General features: G+C 45.1%; 1 protein-coding gene across 1 annotated transcript in view; it reads left to right on the top strand.

The window, feature by feature from the left end:
- LOC139835349 (alpha-copaene synthase-like) overlaps positions 1 to 15,560 on the top strand; it is a 33,067-nt gene that overhangs the window by 380 nt on the left and 17,127 nt on the right. The window lies entirely within an intron of this gene.

Raw genomic sequence — 15,560 nt, 5'->3', positions numbered from 1 at the left:
TACTCTGGTGGGGCGGCTTACGAATTCCAAAAGTTAATAAAATTCGAAGAAAGATATGAAAGGTGAAGTTTATAAATATACGTTTTGCAAAAAAGGGTGTATAATAAATGATCCAACACCAAACATAAAAATCAATAGGTATTGCATTAGTTCTTGCAATTTTCATATATGATGAAAAAATTACATAACTAATTATCAATGAAAAGAGGGTGAAATGAAAAGGGAAAATGGTCTAGCACTTTGTTACATGGGCCCAAGCTATCAAATTAATGGGTATCACTCTACACCTACTATTCGCCCAAAAGGCACACGTTTATCATGTTTGATTTCACAATATGTCTCCCATACTAGCAGGGATGGAGCCAGAAAAGTAACACAAGGGGAGCCAATTGCATGTAAAATTTATTGGATGGGGCCATATATGTAAATTTAGGTAACTTGCAGGTCAAATATATAGATTAACCAAGGTTTTTTAACAAAAAAAAATTACCATGAGGGGGGCCATGGCCCCAGCCAGCCCCTGCTGGCTCCGTCCCTGCATACTAGTATCTTTTTTACATAATTGGTACTTCTAATTATGCTTTAAAAAGATAATACTTCTAATCATTACAAATAGGTACATGGTGCAGACGAATTTGGAGGTTTAAATTTGGCAATCAATTTTGTAACAAAAAGTGTGTTGTGAACCACAAAAAATACATCATCTAAGTAGGTACAAGGGGTATAATGTAGGCCTACGCATGCTAACAATTGAACATCCAACGGAAAACACAAAAGGCTCCACTAATTTCATTATTTTTTATTGGTTACGATGTCAAAAGTAGAAAATAAGAGTTACTATATTGTATATATAAACGTGAAGCTAGAGATGCTGAGACACTCATTTACTAAGAGAATAAGCTCCGACATTATGCGACAACAAAACATAGTCAAAATAACCCAAATGAAATTAATTTCTAAACTGTAACTAGGCTAAAGAAGAAGAAGAATAAGAGGAGAGTGATGATAATCCATGTATTGACACTATTAGTTAAAGTGATTCAACATTTCAAAGTTTGTATGTCTCTAATTTCTATATATTTTACATACAGTGGGTTCCATTGAATAAAACTATAGGAATTAATATACTCCTATATGATACTATCAATTATTTCTTTGTAATACGATGGCTAATATTACTATAACCTATTGACCCAAATAAGATTTTTTTATTTTATTAAATAAAGACGGTAAACTAGGACACATATACTGAATCAAGATAATGATATATGTGCCTTCTAAATTATTATGGAGTAGGCACCGACCGGTGTATTTTGTGTGTTTTTATGCATAAATTCTAGGAGAGCATATAATTTCAAATATTAATTATTTAGCTAATGCTGCTAAAACTATTAGAAGCACACGTGAAGATACCATTTTCATAGTACAAACAATATTCATATAGTTAGTCAGATAAGTAAGTTGTACAAACTATATATGTACCATTTGTAACATAACCCATGTAAAATATCATCGGATGAAATATCATTAGGATTACTTAAGTAAGGATATGTAATCTAAAGCATATAATTCGATGTCGACGTGATATATGTATCTGATAATGTTTTTATTTAATAGTACGACATGGTAATTAAGGTGTAATATGCACATGTACAATATATTTTTAAGTGCATGTATGATACGTCCCAAACGTATCTATAATTTCTTATGTTCCATGCTACTTTTATGACGATACTCATATGTTTTATACACATTATATGTCATTATTATGCATTTTCCGGCATTAACCTATTGACGAGATGCCGAAGAGCCAGTTGTTGTTTTCTGCTGTTTTTGGTTTCAGAAATCCTAGTAAGGAAATATTCTCGAAATTGGACGAAATCAACGCCCAGGGTCCTATTTTTCCACGAAGCTTCCAGAAGTCCGAAGAGGAAACGAAGTGGGGCCACGAGGTGGCCACACACTAGGGCAGCGCGGCCCAAACCCTGGCCGCGCTGGCCTGTTGTGTGGGCCCCTCGTGATGCCCCCTGACCTGCCCTTCCGCCTACATATAGTCTTCGTCGCGAAACCCCCAGTACCGAGAGCCACGATACGGAAAACCTTCCAGAGACGCCGCCGCCGCCAATCCCATCTCAGGGGATTCAGGAGATCGCCTCCGGCACCCTGCCGGAGAGGGAATCATCTCCCGGAGGTCTCTTCATCGCCATGATCGCCTCCGGATCGATGTGTGAGTAGTTCACCCCTGGACTATGGGTCCATAGCAGTAGCTAGATGGTTGTCTTCTCCTCATTGTGCTATCATGTTAGATCTTGTGAGCTGCCTATCATGATCAAGATCGTCTATTTGTAATGCTACATGTTGTGTTTGTTGGGATCCGATGAATATTGAATACTATGTCAAGTTGATTATCAATCTATCATATATGTTGTTTATGTTCTTGCATGCTCTCCGTTGCTAGTAGAGGCTCTGGCCAAGTTGATACTTGTGACTCCAAGAGGGAGTATTTATGCTAGATAGTGGGTTCATGCCTCCATTAAATCTGGGACAGTGACAGAAAGTTCTAAGGTTGTGGATGTGCTGTTGCCACTAGGGATAAAACATCGATGCTTTGTCTAAGGATATTTGTGTTGATTACATTACGCACCATACTTAATGCAATTGTCTGTTGCTTGCAACTTAATACCGGAAGGGGTTCGGATGATAACCTGAAAGTGGACTTTTTAGGCATAGATGCATGCTGGATAGCGGTCTATGTACTTTGTCATAATGCCCTAATTAAATCTCATAGTACTCATCATGATATTTGTATGTGCATTGTTATGCCTTCTTTATTTGTCAATTGCCCAACTGTAATTTGTTCACCCAACATCTGTTTATCTTATGGGAGAGACACCACTAGTGAACTGTGGACCCTGGTCCTATTTTTTACATCTGAAATACAATCTACTGCAATTGTTATTTACTGTTCTTCGCAAACAAACATCATCATCCACACTATACATCTAATCCTTTGTTTACAGCAAGCCGGTGAGATTGACAACCTCACTGTTACATTGGGGCAAAGTACTTTGATTGTGTTGTGCAGGTTCCACGTTGGCGCCGGAATCCCTGGTGTTGCGCCGCACTACATTCCGCCACCAACAACCTTCAACGTGCTTCTTGGCTCCTCCTGGTTCGATAAACCTTGGTTTCTTTGTGAGGGAAAACTTACTGCTGTGCACATCACACCTTCCTCTTGGGGTTCCCAACGGACGTGTGTCTCACGCGCATCAAGACTGTTTTCTGGCGCCGTTGTCGGGGAATCTGAAGAAAAGCTACACCACGGAATTGCCAACTCCCACGGCAACAGCTTGTTTTCTGGCGCCGTTGCCGGGGAGATCAAGACACGCTGCAAGGGGAGTCTCCACTTCCAATCTCTTTACTTTGTTTTTGTCTTGCTTTATTTTATTTACTACTTTGTTTGCTGCACTAAAACAAAACACAAAAAAATTAGTTGCTAGTTTTACTTTATTTACTGTCTTGTTCTCCATATTAAAAACACAAAAAATTAGTTAATTGCATTTACTTTGTTTTGTTATCATGTCTCGCTCTGTACCTGTTACTTCCTCGCCTGAGGAATTAGTTTTTACTTTCAAACAAGGGGATGAGGAAAGTTTTAAAGATGCTTGGACTAGAATTTTTTTCCTATCGTAAAGCTGAACCTCAAATGACTCTAAGTTTGCTCCTTAGTAACTTTTATTTTGGGCTTATGATTCGCTATAGATATGCCTTGGATGTTGTAGTGGGAGGAGATTTCCTTCATTGCGATGGGGATCGAGCTTTTAATGCCATAAAGAAATTGGTTGCATCACATAGTTCAGCTAATAACTTTGATTCAGCTCTTATTAGCATTTATAATAGATTAAACACTCTTGAGACAAGTGCATCTTGCTTGAAAGAAAATTATAGTTATGTTCGTAACCGTCTTGATCAAGTTTTAGTGAACTCTGAACCTGTTATCACCAGATTTTGGACAAATCCAGAGGTGGGCCGTAAGAGAGATGTGCTTAGAGGACTACACGTGGAAGATCTCTGAAGCGGCCTTGCACGGAGAATTTGGGCTAGTTTGCCCGTGTATCTTTAATTGTAGTAGGTTATATCTTAGATCAAGATTTAGAGTTTGTATCGCACACGGTGGGATATTCCCACGTTAGAAAGTCCGCTGGACTATAAATATGTATCTAGGGTTTATGGAATAAACAACAACACAACGTTCACCCCAAAAACAAACCAATCTCGGCGCATCGCCAACTCCTTCGTCTCGAGGGTTTCAATCAGGTAGCGACATGCTGCCTAGATCGCATCTTGCGATCTAGGCAGCACAAGCTCCACGTTGTTCATGCGTTGCCCGTACTGAAGCGTCTTTGATGGCGGGCAACGTAGTTATCATAGATGTGTTAGGGTTAGCATAGTTCTTCGTATAACATGCTTACGTAGTGCAACCCTTGCATGTCTAGCCGCCCTCACGCCTATCTCAGGCGTGGGGGCGGCACCCTGCTTGTTCATCATCTAGTAGATCTGATCCGTTACGATTGCTCCTTGTTATGCAAGGATTAGTTTAATATCTGCAATAGTTAGGCCTTACAAAGGGGGGGAGGATCCAGTGGCACGTAGGGTGGCGTTCGCAAGTCCTAAACAGGATGTTCCGCGGATCAACATCATTGTTGGTTCTTTGGCCTTGTTTAGGATCGGCTTATGAGCACCGTGCGTGGCCGCGAGGCCCAACCTGGAGTAGGATGATCCGATTATGCGGTGAAAACCCTAAATCGTCGTAGATCTCATTAGCTTTATCTTGATCAAGCAGGATCACCAAGTATTCGTGCACCCCGTACGAATCATGGGTGAATCGGCTCTTTGAGCCGATTCACAGGATAACCTGAGAGCCGATCGAGGCTCGTATTTAATGTTTACGTGTATGCCATGCAGGAACTAAGCGAGGCATCCCCATCACCTTCCTGACCAGGTATAGGTCAGGTGGCACGCCCTTGCACTTCGCATCGCCGCGTGTGACCAGAAGAGCATTGCGGGCCGTCGCTCGGAGGGGTCTCAGCCAGCCGCAGCTCTAGGCTCTTCCCGGCTCTACCGTGTTGACAGGCCGCTGCCCGCCGGTGGGTTTTGGCGATCAACACATTCTGGCACGCCCGGTGGGACAATCGTCTACATCAACCACATCGCCATCTACATCTGAGATGGCGACGGACGGCACGCCAGTCACCTACGAGGAGCTGCCTGCTGAGCTCAAGAAGAAACATGACGAGATCAAGGCCACCCTCGAAGCCGACCTCATCGGCTCTTTTCAGAGAACCCGTACCCATGGCATCAGATGGAAGGGGTTCTCACCACAAGGTGCACTCGATGGGATAGATCTCTCTGCCCCGTCGGAGGAACGCACCAGGGCCCTGCGGCAGGAGATCAACTACTTGGTGGCTCACTCGCTACACCGCCACTCTGAAAACTTGGTCAACGTGTTGGAGCGTCTCGCTCTGCGCGTGATCCAGGAGATCATGAGCCACCAGTACTCGCCGTCAGGACCAGCTCTCGGGACGCACCAAGGAGAGTTGCCACTCCAGTCCCGTCCACCGCTGCCATATGCGTTGGCAGCACCACCTGAAGTGCCGGCTACACCGGCATTCGTCGTCTACAAGATCGGTGGTGACCCTAGTGACTACCAGTTCTTGGCTGAGGCGCCTAAGGAGAACCCTCAAGGATACGCGTGCACGTATGTGCCAGATTGTGGCAACTGGGCACTCTCAAACCAGGCCACAACGTCAGGGACTCCGGCGCAGACAGGAGGGACGTCGGCCGACAGAGCTTGAGAAGCGTACGTGGCTAACTAAGTACGCCACCCCGACGAAACTCCGAGCCCAGCTCCTGCAGCTGGCTCGTAGCTGGAAAAGCAAACATGGCTGGCTAAGTACGCCACCCCGGCGAATCTTCGAGTGCATCTCCTGCAGCCAGCACGGCGGATCAGATCGGTACCATGCGAGAGACCAGTTCGGCATTATGCCGAAAAGGAGGGCAATCGGCTATTCCAAGCCGTACCCCGACGAGTACGAGATGATCCCGCTGCCACCTAAATATCGGCTCCCTGACTTCTCCAAATTCAGTGGATCAGATGGCTCCAGCTCCATCGAGCACATCGGCCGATATTTGGCGCAACTAGGACCGGCTTCAGTGTCGGATCAGCTACGTGTGAGGCTCTTTTCACAGTCCCTCACAGGATCGGCTTTTGGATGGTATACCTCTTTGCCAGCAAACTCCATCCAGTCTTGGAAGCAATTGGAAGAACAGTTCCATATGCAATATCATTCAGAAGCTTCCGAGTCTAGCATTGCCGATCTAGCACAACTACGTCAGAAGCGCGGAGAAACGGTGACAGAGTACATCCAGCGCTTCAGGAATCTTAGGAACCGATGTTATTCGGTTCGTATAATCGAAAAGGAAGCAATCGAGTTGGCGATAGCTGGCCGTGCAACACAGCTCAAGGACATGGCCTCCCAAGCAGATTATCCCTCGCTGGCGCACATGGTTCAGAAACTATCAGCATATGAACAGCGCCACCCAGACCTGTACCAAGACAAGTTCAAGCGTGCGGTAGTCATGGTCGATACAGAGGAAGGTGAAGTGCTCGCGGAGACCAAGAAGTAGCATGGCTGAATGGACTCGGGGAGGAACCCCTGTGTCCTGCAAATGGGTAAAGCCACCAGGGCCGCCCAGGGGATTTGATTTTGACGTGACCAAGACTGAACAAATCTTCGACCTCCTGCTCAAGGAGAAACAGTTGACGATTCCTGAAGGTCTCAAGTTCCCTACGGCGCAAGAGCTAAACGGAAAGCCATACTGCAAGTTCCACAACTCGCTTTCCCATGCCACCAACGACCGCAGTGGTGTGGCGTCGCACATCCAAGCGGCGATAGAGAAGGGGCGTTTAATTTTCAACCAGTACGCCATGAAGGTAGACACCCAGCCCTTCCCCGCCGTTAACATGGTAGAAGTCATCTACCCTGAGAGTTGCCAGCCAGGTCCCACGTTCAGCATCAACATGGTAGGACCTGGGAACCACTCTGGCAAAGATGGAGATGAGGGCAGCTGCTCTCATAGCAAGGATACAGAGGAGGCCGCTCCACGCGATCGGCTCCATCATGATGGCAAGCGCTACGTTACAGAGGGAGAAGTGAAGAACATAAGATATCAACGACCTCTCTCTGATCACCTCCTCAACAAATATGTGAGACAAGATGACCAACGCCGACGGTCCAACTATGTTGATGAAGGAGATCGTGCCCGGCTAGAGAAGCCGAAGACATCGTCGGCAGGATCGCGATGAGGAGGAGCACGAGCGCCGTGCCACGGACACATCAAGGGAGCAAGATGACAACGCCGGACACCGGGACTGCCCTTTCTTCGTACAATCGCTGGGATTCAGGAATGAGCCGATTGCCCACAATCGGCAATTGCCGTAATGCAACAAGAAGAAGAAGGAGGCAGCCAACGTGTCTGTGTTTGAACGCTTAGGGCCTCTCCCACCACCAAACAAACGTGCTGAGTCACTTCGTTGGGCAGATCTTGAGGATTCCGAAGACGAAGGACTAGAAGAAGAAGAAGACAGGTGCCACCGTCCAAGGTGGTGCCCTGACGGACTCAGCCGTTCACAAAAGCGCAGGGTTCAACGTTTGCGCGGCCTGGAGGAAGCCGAAAGGTTATACCTGCATACGCTAAGGAAGGCACGGCCTGATCTGGCCGCAAAGGTTCAGCGAGCCCTGGATGAAGAGGGTCGTCCACGAAGAATGGAGTGGCGTCCCAAGCAAAAGAAAGCCGATGATGAAACATCGGCTGGCACAAACATGGTGCTTCTCTTGCCGACGGAGCTTAGTGTTCCACGATTATACGATGCACTTAAGGTGGACGACAGCAGGCGCGTCAAGTCAGAGGTTGGGTTGGTTTTATCCAGCCTAACCGAGTAGCAAGATTAAACCAATGAGCAAACCGTGCGAGGCTGATCCTTGTGATCGGCCCCAAAAGTTTATGGAGGGACATTACAAAACCTTCATCGAACGAGCAAGGTGGAGGCCGATTCCAGCAATCGGCCAAAATTATCTTCTGCACATATTCTGTTTGTGGTCAGCAACGATCTATCGCGGTGGCCACGTCGGCGAGATGAAAGTCAGCATAAGTCTTTGCGAAGCCGACGTGCAAGTACAAAGTGCCCGACTAACCAAGAAAGCCGATATCTGCAGTCATTCAATAGATTCGGCTCGGGGGGCATATAGTCAAATGAACATATGCGAGATAAACATGTGCGTACATGCGTGCGATGGAACATTGGGGGCCGGTTAAGGAAAAAATTGGCCAAATAAAAAAATTTCAGAAGCAAAGCCGATGCGCAGCCATCGACTTTAGTACGATTGCACAGGACCAAGACCTACTGGCTATGTGCTCAAGGGTTTACATCAACGTCGATGTTCAGTAGAAAGAAAGCTGATCAACGACTTATGCATCCTCGCCGGTATTCTTGCCTTGATGAAAGCTCGGGGGGCAGCTCGCCCTGAAAGTTCTTAAGAGAGCCGATTTTGATGGAATCGGCTGATTCTGCGTTACGATTCGGAGGCTGATGGTGACACATGTGGTTGGCTCACGATTGTCCTCGCCTTGATGAAGACTCGGGGGGCAACGGACTACATGAAGATTTGGTTCTTTAGAAACCAATTGGAGTTGCATCGGTTGATCCTGCGTCGTGATCCTCTCTGGAAGCGCCCGGTCGCGAAAGAAGATTGCTGAAGCTATGGAGAGGAATCAGAAGGGAGGCCGTCGGCTTTACAGATTTTGGACTGTCTGTCAGCTGCAAAGGGATTGGATTCTCAAAATAGCCGATGAGTGGTCATCGGCTAAGGGATTGCGAAGAAAATATGGTCGATACCAAATCGCAGCCCGAAATTGAGAAGTTCTCGGCCTACGAGCTAATCGACATGAGAATCCAGCTTCATGGGCGTCCAAAAGAAGAAAAAATCGATACATTGCTATCGGTCTTGATATGACAGGCGGAAGGAATGAAATTGGGGCAATTGAAGGATGAATCAAAAGAACAATTTCATTAATTCATAGGAGCGGCTTTACAAGAAAGAGCCGATGGCTCTCAAAAGAGGGATCTAGTGCCTAGCACACTGCTACTACTAGTCCTATTCTACTAGTCGTCGCTGTCCTCGTCGTCACCGCCGTCGATGTCGTCGGCGCTGCTCCCGGGGAGCTCCTCGTCGCTGCTACCCCAGCCCATGGCCGGAGCCTCTTCCTCCTCGTCATCATCATCGTCCTCGCTGTCCGCCCCGGGGAGCGGAAGCGGTTGGTTGGCGGGTACCCGGCGGAAGAGGAAGATTCATCTTCCTCCTCCTCTTCTTCTTCTTCGTCGTCATCTTCATCCTCGCTGTCCGCCCACATGCGGGAGCGCTTCTTCAGCGGGAGCTAGGCGGAGGGGAAGGTCTTGGCCTTCGTTACTTCTCCTTCTTTCTTCTCATCATCGGAGGGGAGGGGGTCCACTTCGGAAGAAGGTTTGTCCTCGTTCTTCTTCGGCGAGAATGGGGGGAAGAGGTTTGAGAAGGAGGAGGAAGAGGAAGACATTGCTGAGGGAGAAGAGGGTTTTTTGGGTGCCGATGGCTGGAACAGAGGAAGGGGATGAAGAAAGCTAATCGATCGGCACAGTTACATAATGAGGAGCCTGGTGGAAATTTACTGTCATTACAGTTTCCAAGGAGATGACGCCAGAGCTATCGAATTTTGGCAAGAGAAGCCGAGAAGACAGGGCATAATGATAACGGATACTGCAACAGCTCTGCTCTGCCACGACATGACCCGACGGAGGAACGCTTAATGATTTTGGAAAAATTATTTCCAAAACCAGGGGGGCATGTGTTATCACCAGATTTTGGACAAATCCAGAGGTGGGCCGTAAGAGAGATGTGCTTAGAGGACTACACGTGGAAGATCTCTGAAGCGGCCTTGCACGGAGAATTTGGGCTAGTTTGCCCGTGTATCTTTAATTGTAGTAGGTTATATCTTAGATCAAGATTTAGAGTTTGTATCGCACACGGTGGGATATTCCCACGTTAGAAAGTCCATTTGGACTATAAATATGTATCTAGGGTTTATGGAATAAACAACAACACAACGTTCACCCCAAAAACAAACCAATCTCGGCGCATCGCCAACTCCTTCGTCTCGAGGGTTTCAATCAGGTAGCGACATGTCGCCTAGATCGCATCTTGCGATCTAGGCAGCACAAGCTCCACGTTGTTCATGCGTTGCCCGTACTGAAGCGTCTTTGATGGCGGGCAACGTAGTTATCATAGATGTGTTAGGGTTAGCATAGTTCTTCGTATAACATGCTTACGTAGTGCAACCCTTGCATGTCTAGCCGCCCTCACGCCTATCTCAGGCGTGGGGGCGGCACCCTGCTTGTTCATCATCTAGTAGATCTGATCCGTTACGATTGCTCCTTGTTATGCAAGGATTAGTTTAATATCTGCAATAGTTAGGCCTTACAAAGGGGGGGAGGATCCAGTGGCACGTAGGGTGGCGTTCGCAAGTCCTAAACAGGATGTTCCGCGGATCAACATCATTGTTGGTTCTTTGGCCTTGTTTAGGATCGGCTTATGAGCACCGTGCGTGGCCGCGAGGCCCAACCTGGAGTAGGATGATCCGATTATGCGGTGAAAACCCTAAATCGTCGTAGATCTCATTAGCTTTATCTTGATCAAGCAGGATCACCAAGTATTCGTGCACCCCGTACGAATCATGGGTGAATCGGCTCTTTGAGCCGATTCACAGGATAACCTGAGAGCCGATCGAGGCTCGTATTTAATGTTTACGTGTATGCCATGCAGGAACTAAGCGAGGCATCCCCATCACCTTCCTGACCAGGTATAGGTCAGGTGGCACGCCCTTGCACTTCGCATCGCCGCGTGTGACCAGAAGAGCATTGCGGGCCGTCGCTCGGAGGGGTCTCAGCCAGCCGCAGCTCTAGGCTCTTCCCGGCTCTACCGTGTTGACAGGCCGCTGCCCGCCGGTGGGTTTTGGCGATCAACAGAACCTTCAATGTGGGACCCTACTATTAAAGTTATTATTGGTGGTGAAACTTTTCATGCCCGTTGTGATATTATGTCTGAATTTTGCCTTATGCCTAAGAGTATTTATGAATCTTTGACACTTTGGGGACTCATTGAAGGGGGAGAAGGAGTAACTCTTATTGATAACTCTGTTATAATTCCTAAGGGAATAACCGAGTGTGTGCACACAACCATTCTTGGAAGAACGGTATCCACTGATTATCTTGTTATTGAATGTGTAGGAACAGGACAAATCACACTTGGGAGATCCCTGCTGAAATTATTGGGAGCAATCATAGATGTGGGAGAAGGCACCCTAAAATTCACCTCTACACCGGGAGGTAGACATGTATTCCCTAACCCAAAGAGTAAGAAAAAGAGTAAGAAGGGTAGGCGTAAAGCCCGAGGTAATGTCGATGCTTCATCTCTTGATAATACTTGATTCACACTTTCTGCGCCTAGCTGAAAGGCGTTAAAGAAAAGCGCTTATGGGAGACAACCCATGTTTTTACTACATCACTTTTTGTTTTATATTTGAGTCTTGGAAGTTGTTACTACTGTAGCAACCTCTCCTTATCTTTATTTTATTGCATTGTTGTGCCAAGTAAAGTCTTTGATAGTAAAGTCAATACTAGATTTGGATTACTGCGCAGAAACAGATTTCTTGCTGACACGAATTTGGATATGGTTCTCTGTAGGTAACTCAGAAAAATCTGCCAATTTATGTGCGTGATCCTCAGATATGTACGCAACTTTCATTCAATTTGGGCATTTTCATCTGAGCAAGTCTGGTGCCTCTAAAAAATTCGTTTTTACGGACTGTTCTGTTTTGACAGATTCTGCCTTTTATTTCGCATTGCCTGTTTTGCTATGTTTGATGGATTTCTTTGTTCCATTAACTTTCAGTAGCTTTGTGCAATGTCCAGAAGTGTTAAGAATGATTATGTCACCTCTGAATATATGAATTATGCACTGACCCTCTAATGAGTTTGTTTTAAGTTTGGTGTGGAGGAAGTTTTCAAGGGTCAAGAGAGGAGGATGATACAATATGATCAAGAAGAGTGAAGAGTTTAAGCTTGGGGATGCCCCGTGCTTCATCCCTGCATATTTTAAGAAGACCCAAGCGTCTAAGCTTCGGGATGCCCAAGACATCCCTTCTTCATCGACAACTTATCAGGTCACCTCTAGTGAAACTATATTTTTATTCCGTCACATCTTATGTGCTTTACTTGGAGCGTCTCGTTTGTTTTTATTTTTGTTTTGTTTGAATAAGATCGGATCCTAGCATTCTTTGTTTGGGAGAGAGACACGCTCTGCTGTTTCGTATGAACACATGTGTTCTTAGCTTTATCTTTAATGTTCATTGTGAAATCTGGACTATTTCATTCATTGCTATATGGTTGGAAACGGAAAATGCCGCATGTGGTAAATGGTATAATGTCTTGAATAATGTGATACTTGGCAATTGTTGTGCTCATATAGATCATGTTTAAGCTCTTGCATCATGTACTTTGTACCTATTAATGAATAACTACATAGAGCTTGTTAAAATTTGGTTTGCATGATTGATCTCTAGAGTCTAGATATTTTCTGGTTAAGGTGTTTGAACAACAAGAAGACAATGTAAAGTCTTATAATAGCTACAATATGTTCATATGTGAGCTTTGCTGCACCTTTTATACTTGAGTTTGCTTCAAACAACCTTGCTAGCCTAGCCTTGTATTGAGAGGGATTCTTCTCGTGCATCCAAATCCTTGAGCCAAATACTATGCCATTTGTGTCCACCATACCTACCTACCACGTGGTATTTCTCCGCCATTCCAAAGTATATTACTTGAGTGCTACCTTTAAAACTTCTATTCTTTGCCTTTACAATATATAGCTCATGGGACAAATAGCCTTAAAAACTATTGTGGTGAAGAATATGTACTTATGTGTCTTATTTCTTAATAAGTTGCTTGTTGAGTGGTAACCATGTTTCTGGGGACGCCATCAACTTTTACCTTTGTTGAATATCATGTGAGTTGCTATGCATGTTCGTCTTGTCTGAAGTAAGAGTGATTTTCATGATCAAATGGTTTGAGTATGCATATTGTTAGAGAAGAACATTGGGCCGCTAACTAAAGCCATGATTCATGGTGGAAGTTTCAGTTTGGACACAAATCCTCAATCTCTTATGAGAATATTAACTGTTGTTGAATGCTTATGCATTAAAGAGGAGTCCATTATTATCTGTTGTCTATGTTGTCCCGGTATGGATGTCTAAGTTGAGAATAATCAAAAGCGAGAAATCCAATGCGAACTTTCTCCTTAGACCTTTGTACAGGCGGCATAGAGGTACCCCTTTGTGACACTTGGTTGAAACATATGCTATGCAATGATAATCCGTGTTAATCCAAGCTAATTAGGACAAGGTGCGGGCACTATTAGTATTCTATGCATGAGGCTTGCAACTTATAGGATATCTTATACATAACACATATGCTTAATTACTACCGTTGACAAAATTGTTTCTTGTTTTCAAAATGAAAAGCTCTAGCACAAATATAGTAATCCATGCTTCCCTCTGCGAAGGGCCTATCTTCTACTTTATTGTTGAGTCAGTTTACCTATTCCTTCTATCCCAGAAGCAAACACTTGTATCAACTGTGTGCATTGATTCTTACATGTTTACCTATTGCACTTGTTATATTACTTTATGTTGACAATTATCCATGAGATAAATATGTTGAAGTTGAAAGCAACCGCTGAAACTTATATCTTCCTTTGTGTTGCTTCAATGCCTTTACTTTGAATTTATTTCTTTATGAGTAACTCTTATGCAAGTCTTATTGATGCTTGTCTTGAAAGTATTATTCATGAAAAGTCTTTGCTATATGATTCATTTGTTTACTCATTATCTTCATCATTGCTTCGAATCGCTGCATTCATCTCATATGCTTACAATAGTATGATCAAGATTATGATAGCATGTCACTTCAGAAATTATCTTTGTTATCGTTTACCTACTCGAGGGCGAGTAGGAACTAAGCTTGGGGATGCTTGATACGTCCCAAACGTATCTATAATTTCTTATGTTCCATGCTACTTTTATGATGATACTCAGATGTTTTATACACATTATATGTCATTATTATGCATTTTCCGGCACTAACCTATTGACGAGATGCCGAAGAGCCAGTTGCTGTTTTTTGCTGTTTTTGGTTTCAGAAATCCTAGTAAGGAAATATTCTCGGAATTGGACGAAATCAACGCCCAGGGTCCTATTTTTCCACGAAGCTTCCAGAAGTCCGAAGAGGAAACGAAGTGGGGCCACGAGGTGGCCACACACTACGGCGGCGCGGCCCAAGCCCTGGCCGCGCTGGCCTGTTGTGTGGGCCCCTCGTGACGCCCCCTGACCTGCCCTTCCGCCTACATATAGTCTTCGTCGCGAAACCCCCAGTATCGAGAGCCACGATACGGAAAACCTTCCAGAGACGCCGCCGCCGCCAATCCCATCTCGGGGGATTCAGGAGATCGCCTCCGGCACCCTGCCGGAGAGGGGAATCATCTCCCGGAGGTCTCTTCATCGCCATGATCGCCTCCGGATCGATGTGTGAGTAGTTCACCCCTGGACTATGGGTCCATAGCAGTAGCTAGATGGTTGTCTTCTCCTCATTGTGCTATCATGTTAGATCTTGTGAGCTGCCTATCATGATCAAGATCATCTATTTATAATGCTACATGTTGTGTTTGTTGGGATCCGATGAATATTGAATACTATGTCAAGTTGATTATCAATCTATCATATATGTTGTTTATGTTCTTGCATGCTCTCCGTTGCTAGTAGAGGCTCTGGCCAAGTTGATACTTGTGACTCCAAGAGGGAGTATTTATGCTCGATAGTGGGTGATGTCTACGCCCCCTCCTTTTCCTGTAGACAGTGTTGAGCCTCCAAGAGCAGAGGTTTGTAGAACAGCAGCAAGTTTCCCTTAAGTGGATCACCCAAGGTTTATCGAACTCAGGGAGGAAGAGGTCAAAGATATCCCTCTCATGCAACCCTGCAACCACAAAGCAAGAAGTCTCTTGTGTCCCCAACACACCTAATAGGTGCACTAGTTCGGCGAAGAGATAGTGAAATACAGGTGGTATGAATAAGCAGTAGCAACGGCACCAGAAAAGTGCTTTGCCCAGACGGTAAACAAGCAGTAGTAACGCAAAGAAACAAAGAAACAAGCAGCAATAGCAGTATTTAGGGACAAGGCCTAGGGATCATACTTTCACTAGTGGACACTCTCAACTTTGATCACATAACAGAATAGATAAATGCATACTCTACACTCTTGTTGGATGATGAACACATTGCGTAGGATTACACGAACCCTCAATGCCGGAGTTAACAAGCTCCACAATTCAATGTTCATATTTAAATAAGCTTAGAGTGCA

This window comes from Lolium perenne, chromosome 2 (genome assembly GCF_019359855.2).
Source record: "Lolium perenne isolate Kyuss_39 chromosome 2, Kyuss_2.0, whole genome shotgun sequence".
Lineage (NCBI taxonomy): Eukaryota > Viridiplantae > Streptophyta > Magnoliopsida > Poales > Poaceae > Lolium > Lolium perenne.
This window is presented reverse-complemented; position numbering and strand designations above follow the sequence as displayed.